Consider the following 8352-nt stretch of genomic DNA (forward strand, 5'->3'; position numbering starts at 1 on the left):
ATGATTGGCCAAAGACCACCCAGAAACTAATCCCATCACCATAAAACCCAAGACTGCACCACGTGGCAGAGCAGTTTTCCTGGGTTCCCTTACCCTACTGCTCTCCACCCGAGTGTCCTTTCCCAGTAAAATCTCTTGCTTTGTCAGCACATGTGTCTCCTCGGACAATGCATTTCTAAGTGTTAGACAAGAGCCCAGTTTCGGGCCCTGAAAGGGGCCCCCCTTCCTGCAACATTATGAATAAATTTTTAAGACTTCATCTAGAAAAACTGGAGTTTAATTTTGTCCTGGCCCTGAACTGGCTGAATTTCTTTGAGAAAAATATCCAGGTCTCTAATTCATGACAGAAAACAAATTTAATATATAATCTGTACACATCACTTGCCATTAAATTTCAAGTTTCTGTTTTCACCCAGATTTCATAAACTCCCAAGCTTTTCTCAGATTTTTATGTCAACAATTTATTAATATCCTACTTCATAATACTCTTTAGTTTGATTTTGCTGTCTTTATAGTAAGAGTTCCATTTTTAATTACTTTTTTCACTTTTTTATTATTGTACTTCTGACAGGTATATTTTCACTTCTTTAATTTCTTATCAGAGTCATAGAACTGATATGAGACATCAGGCAAAATAAAGTGCTTGCCCAATTGTCATTAAGGCCAACATATTCTTGACGTTACTTCTTGAAAGCCTTATAGGAAAGGATAAAGAACCATAGGAAAGCAGACTATATTCCCTCTGAGATATACCTCCTTTACTTGAACAAACTGTGCTTTCTTCGGGCTTGATGATTCCAAAATACAAAGAAAAGGAGAGAAAACAAGAAAAAGATAACAATGTTGTTTCAAATATTTATAAAGGCATACTAGTTTTATGTTTTGTTTTCTTTTTAAATTTGCGGCCTTTAAAATAACAAGTAGGCTATAAATCAAAACACTGTTAAGAATTATTTTAAAATGTAAACTATAATGAAGAATAAGCTAATTACAGTGACCTCTTAAAATAACTTGGAAGAATAGGGGTGGGGAGGCAAGGTACGAAAGTATCTATATTAATAACTATGATTATTTGCTGCTACTTCTTTCAAGTATGTAGACATTTAATCAGAAAAGAAGTCAGAAAATCAATAAATAAGTTTTAAGGGTCTTTTAAGACTCAGGGACAATAGGAGAGACAAAAATAAAAAAGATAAATAAAATATGTTCCTTGCTTAGAAAGATCTTCCGGCTTGTTCTTCAGGAAATTGAAAAGGAAGCAGTGAATTTCTGGTGTCTGGGGAGACAGGAGGAGCAGTAGCAGGGGAGTTATTGATGAGGATTAGAGCCTCAGGACAACATAAAGTTTCCAAATATTTGAAATCCCCTAATTTTTTTTTAAATCCACTAAATCCTCCATATTTTTATAGATGAGACTATTAACTAAAAAGAAACAAGAATACATTTGTTCATGGAAATACTTTCTCAGGAGTGCAGAAAAAGCTGACTGAGCCTTTTCACTCTGTAGGTTGTGCCTAGAAATTCCTTTTGGCTGGTTGTCAAGATGAGTCAATAGGTAGAAAGCCTTAAAACCAGGCTATAGGCAAATTGCAGATGTAATCAAGGAGATAAATTCTTTTAGAGATTCTTATTAGTCTTGTGACACCTAGACTTCTCCTCTGCACTTAAATTACCTCCAAGAGAGTAAAACGCAAGAAAATTTCTTTCTAGGAGTATTTTAAAGAATATAAATAAACATGTAGAATTTCTTTGCCAAACTTTCTAAACTCCTTATATTACTAGCAAAGGGGCTTCCCAGGTGGTGCTAGTGGTAAAGAACTTGCCTACTAATGAGGAGACTCAGGTTTGATCCCTGGGTTGGGAAGATCCCCTGGAAGAGGGCATGGCAACTAACTCCAATATTCTTGCCTGGAGAATCCCAAGAATTGTGAAGCCTGGTGAGCTACAGTCCATGGGGTCACAAAGAGTCGGATGCAACTGAAATGCTTTGACATGCACACTCAGCATAACATACAAATGACAGCAAAAATGGAAATGTCGTCACTTTTATTTATCCATGACAAGTCATGTAATAACGAGAGAATAACTGACTGAAGGTAAATTTGTGTTAGGCTTTGGATTCCTTTGATGTCCTAGATCTGAATTCCAAACATTTAATATTCTTTCCTGGGATTCCTTTGTGTTTCTCTCAGATAGGCCTGATACTAGTCTGCATAGGAAGGAATTTTTAGTTTTAATACCAGTTTTCATAAAAATGCTTTTTTTTATCCTTTTGAAGAAAGACTAAAAAGTATGTTTATGAGTATTCTGTGTTTACAAAGACAATCTCATCCTTGTTTAAGACCCCCAAGGTTTATTAGCCCAGTATAATTAATACTACATAAAGTCATACTTGGACTTCCCTAGTGGCTCAGACAGTAAAGCGTCTGTCTACAATGCAGGAGACCTGGGTTTGGTTCCTGGGTCAAGAAGATTCCCTGGAGAAGGAAATGGCAACCCACTCTAGTACTCTTGCCTAGAAAATCCCATGGACTGAGGAGCCTGGTGTCCAAGGGGTAGCAAAGAGTTGGACACTACTGAGCGACTTCACTCACTTCTAAAGTCATATTTAAGAAACAAAATAGAGGCAGACACAAATTAAATAACATAAAAAATTCCAGGTGCATTCAGTGGAAATGTCATGAGATTCTCAGGCTACTATGATTCTCTTCAAAATGAAGCACAAAATTAACCTTATAATAATAAACAGTATTCCATACATAGTGCAGTTAATCTCAATGAGATACTGTCTATTCCAATCATTACCTATGCAGATGATGCCACATTTATGGCAGAAAGCAAAGAAGAACTAAAAAGCCTCTTGATGAAAGTGAAAGACAAGAGTGAAAAAGTTGGCTTAAAGCTCAACATTCAGAAAACGAAGATCATGGCATCTGGACCCATCACTTCATGGCAAATAGATAGGGAAACAGTGGAAACAGTGACAGACTTTATTTTGGGGGGCTCCAAAATCACTGCAGATGGTGACTGCAGCCATGAAATTAAAAGATGCTTGCTCCTTGGAAGAAAAGTTATGATCTACCTAGACAGCATATTAAAAAGCACAGATATTACTTTGCCAACAACAGTCCATCTAGTCAAAGCTATAGTTTTTCCAGTAGTCATGTATGGATGTGAGATTTGAACCATAAAGAAAGCTGATAACCAAAGAATTGATGCTTTTGAACTGTGGTGTTGGAGAAAACTCTTGAGAATCCCTTGGACTACAAGGAGATCCAGCCAGTCTATCCCAAAGGAAATCAGTCCTGAATATTCATTAGAAGGACTGATGTTGAAGCTGAAACTCCAATATTTGGCCACCTTATGTGAAGAACTGACTTATTTGAAAGACCCTGATGCTGGGAAAGATTGAAGGCAGGAGGAGAAGGGGACGATAGAGGATGAGATGGTTGGCTGTCATTACCAACTCAATAGACACGAGTTTGAATATACTCCGAGAGTTGGTGATAGACAGGGAGGCCTGGCGTGCTGCAGTCCATGGGGTCACAAAAAGTTGGACGTGACTGAATGACTGAACTGAACTAAATAGAGGGAATGATATATGGTTTGCTTGATGAAAGTGGACAGCACATTGCTGCTGCTAAGTCACTTCAGTCGTGTCCGACTCTGTGTGACCCCATAGACGGCAGCCTATCAGGCTCCCCCGTCCCTGGGATTCTCCAGGTAAAAACACTGGAGTGGGTTGCCATTTCCTTCGCCAATGCATCAAAGTGAAGTCATTCAGTCATGTCCGACTCTTAGCGACCCCATGGACTGCAGCCTACCAGGCTCCTCCATCCATGGGATTTTCCAGGCAAGAGATTGGAGTGGGGTGCCATTGCCTTCTCTGGGACAGCAGATTACATGTCTTTAATGGTTGGTACATTGTGGCTTAATAAAAGCTCCTTCGGAAACATGTTTTTTAAAAGATGAAGTCATTTAGAATACATTTCCTTCCAAACACATTTGTATCATGCCTGCCTGTAGTATTTATCTACCTACAAACAGTATCAAGTAAAGTTTGATGCACAAAAACAAATAAACAAATAAAAGAATAAAAAAAAAAAAAAGTGAACTCATTTGTTAAGCACATTGTGTCTTTCACGGCAGGATACTTGACCCACACTTGAGTATTTTAAGTGATCTGCTTACTGGAAAATCAATTTTAAATCTACTTTAAAACTACTCTAAAGAATAGACTTTCTAGTCTTTTATTCCAGAAATCTCTTCAATAATTGAATAATGTTTTGACGTACATCCATCAATTCATTTATTCACTCATTATTCTAATGAGATTAACTGAAGGTCTAGGTACCTCAGGTACCATTGAAATTAAAAGGAAAAATGGAATCACTCTCCCCAGGAGGTCCTCAAGCCAAGGACATATAATTAAATAAGCAAGACTGGAATAAAACAGAATTTGGTGGCTTCCAAATAAGTTGAAATACTTTCAACTTAGAGAAAGTATTGGAAGATTTTGAAATAAGTGAAATAAAAATTAAGAAATATATATTTATACATTTTTATATATTTTATATGTTATATATAAATTTATATATAAATTATATATATAAATTCATTTATATATATTATATATAATATATATAAATTCATATATATATATTTATATATAATATATTTACATATTTTCCTTCACAGAAGAAAAAGTGTATTCCTAACTCATGGAGACAAATAGTTTTCCTTAACCCTTTATGATCTCCTCTTAATAATTCTTATGGAACAAGAAAGGAAATCATTGCTTTGAGCTGTGCTGATCACATCTGGCCTGTGAATGAAGTCTCTTTCTTACCTTCCTTATTATTTACATTTCTAAAATAACTCACCATTTAAGATTGCCTTTAAAACACCAAGAAATAAAATGTGAAAACAAGAAACGACAGAGAGAAGAGTTAACACACCAGTTTAAGTTGACATTATTTATGAACCAGAATAGCTACTCTTCAAAAGCCTGGCCAATGTGGGAATGTGTGACACTGGACATGATTGGTGGGGGAATTTGAAACCACTCAAGTTAGATCATACATATATCAATATATCTAGTCAACATTTGGGCAGAGTCAGTCCTTTCTTGAAAATATTGCCTACAGAAGGAAGTGATAAGCTAGAAGAAATTGGGCAACAGTAGGAGGTGATATATATTATCATTTAACAAAGTGCCATAGTCTGTTCTCTCAGTAGCAAAAGACATAAAATATAAAATTCTTAAAGTAAGACATTCTCTCTATCTGTGGGAAATAAGCTAGAGAATGCTAGCACGTCATTAGGAAAAAAAAAAAAAAATTCCCCAAACAACTGGAAAAATTACTAAAAACCAAGTATTTCAAAGAAATCATAAACATAATAAGGTTTTGGAAGTTGATTAGAACTAATCTAAATCATAAAATCTGGAAAAATATAGCAACATGCAAACAAGTTACAAATTGTCATTAAGGTCTTTTGTGAGAAGTTTTTCATCCTTGCTAATCCATGTATCTAATGGAAATACCCTTCCATGTGTATTTATTCTGGAATATTATTGGAAAACTTTAAAGAAACTAATTACTTTTTTAGAGAAAAATAGTGATATTCAAATTAAAAATGCCTCACTTTTATAAGAAAATTTAGTGAATTGGCTAGCTTGGATATTTAAATATTATGACTCAAATATAAACTTTATTTTTCCTCACATAGGTATGCATAAATGCAGTAGAAACTGGTACAATAGAAATAATTATTTTCATGTATAAAGCTTAAATGCAAAAAATTTTCTTCTTTATTTTACTGTAGAATAATTCCACTGGTCTATGCCCCGACCAGTAATGCTGAAGAAGCTGAACAGTTCTATGAAGACCTATAAGACTTTCTAGGATGTCCAAAAAAGATGTCCTTTCCATTATAGCGGACTGGAATGCAAAAGTAGAAAGTCCAGACACACCTGGAATAACAGGCAAATTTGGCCTTGGAGTGCAGAATGAAGCAGGGCAAAGGGTAAGAGAGTTCTGCCAAGAGAACACACTGGTCATAGCAAACACTCTCTTCTAACAATACAAGAGAAGACTCTACACATGGACATCACCAGATGGTCAACACCGAAATCAGATTGATGATATTCTTTGCAGCCAAAGATGGAGAAGCTCTATACAGTCAGCAAAAATAAGACTGGGAGCAGACTGTGGCTCAGATCATGAACTCCTTACTGCCAAATTCAGACTGAAATTGAAGAAAGTAGGGGAAACCACTAGACCATTCAGGTATGACCTAAACCAAATCCCTTATGATTATACAATGGAAGTGAGAAATAGATTTAAGAGAGTAGATCTGATAGACAGAGTGCCTGATGAACTTTGGACCAAGGTTCGTGACATTGTACAGGAGACAGGGATCAAGACCATCCCCATGGAAAAGAAATGCAAAAAAGCAAAATGGCAGTCTGGGAGGCCTTACAAATAGCTGTGAAAAGAAAAGTGAAAAGCAAAGGAGAAAAGGAAAGATATACCCATTTGAATGCAGAGTTCCAAAGAATAGCAAAGAGAGATAAGAAAGCCTTCCTCAGCGATCAATGCAAAGATAGAAGAAAACAACAGAATGGGAAAGACTAGAGGCCTCAAGAAAATAGAGATACCAAGGGAACATTTCATGCAAAGATGGGCTCAATAAAGGACAGAAATGGTATGGACCCAACAGAAGGAGAGATATTAAGAAGCGGTGGCAAGAATACAGAGAAGGACTATACAAAAAAGATCTTCATGACCCAGATAATCACTGTGGTGTGATCACTGACCTAGAGCCAGACATCCTGGAATGTGAAGTCAAGTGGACCTTAGAAAGCATCACTACACACAAAGCTAGTGGAGGTGATGGAATTCCAGTTGAGCTATTCCAAATCCTGAAAGATGATGCTGTGAGAGTGCTGCAGTCAATATGCCAGCAAATTTGGAAAACTCAGCAGTGGCCACAGGACTGGAAAAGGTCAGTTTTCATTCCAATCCCAAAGAAAGGCAATGGCAAAGAATACTCAAACTACCGCACAATTGCACTCATCTCACAGGTTAGTAAAGTAATGCTCAAAATTCTCCAAGCCAGACTTTAGCAATACATGAACTGTGAACTTCCAGATGTTCAAGCTGGTTTTAGAAAAGGCAGAGGAACCAGACATCAAATTGCCAACATACACTGGATCATCAAAAAAGTGAGAGAGTTCCAGAAAAACATCTATTTCTGCTTTATTGACTATACCAAAGCCTTTGACTGTGTGGATTACAATAAACTGCAAAATTCTTCAAGAGATGGGCATAGCAGACCACTTGACCTGCCTCTTGAGAAACCTATATGCAGGTCAGGAAGCAGCAGTTAGAACTGGACATGAAACAACAGACTGATTCCAAATAGGAAAAGGAGTACGTCAAGGCTGTATATTGTCACCCTGTTTATTTAACTTCTTTGCAGAGTACATCAGGAGAAACGCTGGGCTGGAGGAAGCACAAGCTGGAATCAAGATTGCCAGGAGAAATATCAATAACCTCAGATATGCAGATGACACCACCCTTATGGTAGAAAGCAAAGAAGAATTAAAGAGCCTCCTGATGAAAGTGAAAGTGGAGAGTGAAAAAGTTGGCTTAAAGCTCAACATTCAGAAAACTAAGATCATGGCATCTGGTCCCATCACTTCATGGCAAATAGATGGGGAAACAGTGGAAACAGCGATTGACTTTATTTTTCTGGGTTCCCAAATCACGGCAGATGGTGAATGCAGCTTTGAAATTAAAAGATGCTTACTCCTTGGAAGGAAACTTATGACCAACCTAGGCAGCATATTAAAAAGCAGAGACATTACTTTGTCAACAAAGATCCATCTAGTCAAGGCTATGATTTTTCCAGTAGTCATGTATAGATGTGGGAGTTGGACTATAAAGAAAGCTGAGCAGTGAAGAATTGATGCTTTTGAACTGTGGTGTTGGAAAAACTCTTGAGAGTCCCTTGGATTGCCAGGAGATCCAACCAGTCCATCTTAAAGGAGATCATTCCTGGATGTTCATTGGTAGGACTGATGTTGAAGCTGAAATTCCTGTACTTTGGCCACCTGATGCGAAGAGCTGACTCATTTGAAAAGACCCTGATGCTGGTAAAGATTGAGGGCAGGAGGAGAAAGGGACGACAGAGGATGAGATGGTTGGATGGCATCACCAACTCAATGGACATGGGTTTGGGTGGACTCCGGGAGTTGGTGATGGACAGGGAGGCCTGGACAGGGAGGCCTGGACAGGGAGAACTGGCCTGCAGTTCATGGGGTCGCAAAGAGTCGGACACAACTAA

The sequence above is a fragment of the Bos javanicus genome, chromosome 4 (genome assembly GCF_032452875.1).
Source record: "Bos javanicus breed banteng chromosome 4, ARS-OSU_banteng_1.0, whole genome shotgun sequence".
Taxonomy (NCBI): Eukaryota; Metazoa; Chordata; class Mammalia; order Artiodactyla; family Bovidae; genus Bos; species Bos javanicus.